Source organism: Globicephala melas, chromosome 3 (genome assembly GCF_963455315.2).
Source record: "Globicephala melas chromosome 3, mGloMel1.2, whole genome shotgun sequence".
Classification (NCBI taxonomy): domain Eukaryota; kingdom Metazoa; phylum Chordata; class Mammalia; order Artiodactyla; family Delphinidae; genus Globicephala; species Globicephala melas.
Genome location: NC_083316.1, coordinates 22,327,375 through 22,331,592, shown reverse-complemented (window position 1 = coordinate 22,331,592; position 4,218 = coordinate 22,327,375). Strand labels below are relative to the sequence as shown.

The following is a 4,218-nucleotide window of genomic DNA, read 5'->3' as shown; positions in this document are numbered from 1 at the left end:
GGTACTGGGCTTCCCTGGTGGCGAAGTGGTTGAGAGACCGCCTGCCGATGCAGGAGACACGGGTTCGTGCACCGGCCCGGGAAGATCCCACATGCCGCGGAGCGGCTGGGCCCGTGAGCCATGGCCGCTGAGCCTGCGCGTCCGGAGCCTGTGCTCCGCAACGGGAGAGGCTACAACAGTGAGAGGCCCGCGTACAGCAAAAAAAATAAAAGAAGAGGTACTTTTTCCTTATGAAAAGAAACCAGTGAGTCCTCTAAGAATAATAAAAGGGAATATTTTACACTTAAGCACATGATTTGGAGTGAAGAATTCGGATGGTGCTCAGCTGGTCCAGGCTGTTAATACTCTTCTTGCTCCTCCTGCGGGCCCCCTTCATCAGGTATCACGAAGCCTTCGTCTGTGGCATAGAGAATATCCACAATCCTCTGCAATACAGGGTTGTTCTCCCCCTTGTTCTCCTGGCAAACCAATTCAATGTTACTTAGCTTTCCAGAGTAGAAATCTCTCTCTTTCTCCAAGTCTTCGACGGCAAGTTTCAATACGTTGACCTGCTGCATCAATTCGGCTGCTTCATCATCCCCGTTCCCCACACCAGGATTCTTCCGCACCACGCCCGGGCCAGCCTTAGGGGTTGCAGTAGTTCTGTGTGTTGCAATGGGCCTCTGTGGAGCTGCACTGCTAGAGCTGAGAGGTTTCTTCGGTTTGTTCAGAGCTGGAGCAAAAAGGGAGGGGGCCACAGCAGTTTCTTGACCTTGTCTGGCAGCTACAGGGTCATAGTCTTTCCCATCATGGTTTGCAACAAAAAACTTCTTGAACCACTGAACGAATTCAAAATTGTCCTGAAACTTTCCTTTCACTAATTTGTCCACAGGAATTATTTTGTCAACACCCATCCTCTTAAAACCTGCTTGTAGTATTTTGAAGTTCTGGATGTATTCGTGTTCTAGCTTAGCTTGGAATTTCACTTTCTTCAGGGCAATGGAGCCAGGGAACAGCATGTCCATTAACTGACAATAGGCAGCCCCTGAGCACAGATGTTCAATCTTTGTCAGATTCAACTGCAGAGACTCATTGATCCAGGCTAGCATGTCACGTCGACTGAGGTTATCACTGGTGACAGACGTTGAGTACACATTCACTGCCATCTTCGGCTCTCGGCTGGACTACGTCCGCTGTCCATACCCGGCTCCGGTTCCATCTTCGTCTCATTCAAACCGCCTGACCCCGCCCGCCCCTGTGTATATATTATTAATAAGCTTTTTTTAAGCATCCACTTGTCTGAATCAGAGATTTATAGATTCCAAAAGAGATCACACAGAAAAGTACTAAGTGGGAAAAACACAGTCTAATAACTGATAAAAATTCAAATATGAAAAAACGTCATGGGCCTATTGATGTATGGAATCCCAAATTGGTTTAAGATTGAGAAATTAGAAAGCTAAAGTGAAAGACTATTGAGGAAAAAGCGAGATAGGCACAAGTTAAATGAAGATTAATTGAACAATATAAAGAAGTAGATTGCCATGCAAGGATTAAAACCAAGATATTAAGTATTCCAATAAAACATTTATTATTGTTTAGCTGTTAAGTAATAAAGCAAGGGTCTAGTTACTGGAGAATTGAAGGAATGCAGTTAAAGTATAATGGACCACAATACAAAGAATACACTTTATTCTTCTGAAAATTTGAAGTTGAACTACCTTTGTAGTTAGGTGTTTGCATTCAAGATCCAACACGAATTGATAACTGTAGAAACTTGGGAGGGCTTTATTTTATTTTATTTTTTTAACATATTTATTGGAGTATAATTGCTTTACAATGTTGTGTTAGTTTCTGCTGTATAGCAAAGTGAATCAGCTATATGTATACATATATGCCCATATCCCCTCCCTCTTGCATCTCCCTCCCACTTTCCCTATCCAACACCTTTAAGTGGTCACAAAGCACCGAGCTGATCTCCCTGTGCTATGCAGCTGCTTCCCACTAGCTATCTGTTTTACATTTGGAACTGTATATATGTCAATGCTACTCTCTCACTTCATCCCAGCTACACTTCCCCCTCCCTGTGTCCTCAAGTCCCTTCTCTACGTCTGCGTCTTTATTCTTGTCCTGCCCCTAGGTTCATCAGAACCTTTTTTTTTTTTTAGATTCCGTATATATGTGTTAGCATACGGTATTTGTTTTTCTCTTTCTGATTTACTTCACTCTGTATGACAGACTCTAGGTCTGTCCACCTCACTACAAATAACTCATTTTCATTTCTTTTTATGGCTGAGTAATATTCCATTGTATATATGTGCCACATCTTCTTTATCCATTCATCTGTTGATGGACATTTAGGTTGGTTCCATTGTTCACATGATATCGATTGTATTATAAATCCATTTTTAATTTCTTTTTTAACAGTTTGAAGACAAAGCTAAGTAATATCTGTGTATATAATTGGATGATATAACCCTCAAGTCTTTTTTTTCTTTTTCTTTCTCAGTTTTTAAAATTGGACATATAATTTGCATTTAGTGAAGTTCACAGATCTTATGTGTACATTGGATGAGTTTTTACATATATATAATCTTTAGATCTATTTATCTATCATTTGAGATGTATATGATTTCCTTTACCCCAGAGAATTTCTCTTTATTTTAAATGGTATATTAGATGGTTTTAAGTGCTTTTTTGTTTATTTGTTTTTAATTTAGATATAATTGACATACAAAATCATGTAAGTTTAAGGTGTACAATATGTTGATTCAATATATTTATATATTGCAATATGTTTACCACCTTAATATTAGCTAAAAACATTTCTCTATATACCTCTTAGGGCAGTTTTTTCCCCAGAAGCAACCACAAGCCACATTTCTTATTTCTCTAAATATAGAATAGTTTCACCATTCCAAATTTCTTTGTGCTTCACTTATCTCTCCTTCTACTTGTGTAAACCCTGGAAATCACTGATATTTTTATCATCCTTATAGTTCTGCCTTTTCATGAATATTACATAGTTAAAATCATACAGTAAGTAGCCCTTTTAGACTGGCTTCTTTCACTTAGCAACATATATGCAAGATACCTCCGCGTATTTTCATGGCTTGATAGTTCTTTTCTTTTTATTACTGAATAATATTCCATTGTATGGATATAAACATGGTATTTTGTTTATCCATTCATCAATTAAGGGACTTATTGACTGCCTCCATTCTGGCAACTATGTGTAAAACTACTGTCAATAGTCACATGAAGATTTTTGTGTGAATATTAGTTTTCAATTCATTGCAGTAAATACTGAGGAGCTTAGCTAGATCATATGGCAAGACTGTGTTTAGCTTTGTAACAAACTATCAAAAAGTCTTGCAAAGTGGATGCTCCATTTAACATTCCTGCCAGCAATGAATGAAAGTTCCTTTTCCTTTACATTCTTGCTAGAATTTGGTATTGTCGGTGATTTTTGGATTTTAATAGGGGTGTAGTGGTAACAAATTGTAGTTTAATTTGCAGTTCCTCTCAAGATTATTTCTTTATCTTTGATATTCTGCAGTTATGATACACTTAGGTATAATTTTGTTGTTGTTGTTTTGTTTCGTTTTGTCTTGGCATTTTTCCTGCCTGGTGTTCTTGAGCTTCGTGCGTCTGTGGTTTGGTGTCTGGTTTGGTATTAATTTAGGGAACTTCTCCATCATTATTGCCTCAAATACTGCTTCTGTTCCTTTCTCTCTTTCTTTCCTGTCTGATATCCCCATATATGTATGTTACATTATATGCTATGTTACAGTTTTTGTTCTTACCCCACATTTCTTAGATATTCTGTTCCATTTTTTTCAGTCTCTGTTCTCTTTGCTTTCAGTTTTGGAAGTTTCTATTGACATATCTTCAAGCTCAGAGATTCTTTCTTCAGCTGTATCCATTCTACTAGTAAGTGCATCAAAGACTTTTATTTCTGTTTAGTGTTTTTGATCTCTAGCAATTTCTTTCTGATTCTTTCCATCTCCTTGTTTAGACTATCCTTATGTTCTTGCATATTGTCTTTTTTTTTTCTATTAGAGCCTTTAATGTTTTAATCAAAGTTGTTTTAAATTCACAGTCTGATAATTCCAAAATCCCTACTATACCTGAGTCTGGTTTTCAGTCTTGTTTTGTATCTTCAAACTTTGTTTTTGTCTTTTATTATGCCTTGCAACGTTTTGTTGAAAGTTGGACATGATGTGCTCGGTAAAGGGA

General features: G+C 37.8%; 1 pseudogene; it reads right to left on the bottom strand.

Annotated features, from left to right (window-relative positions):
- Positions 1–250: 250 nt before the first annotated feature.
- Positions 251–1,153, bottom strand: LOC115853156 (microtubule-associated protein RP/EB family member 1 pseudogene; annotated as a pseudogene).
- Between the last annotated feature and the right edge of the window lie 3,065 nt (positions 1,154–4,218).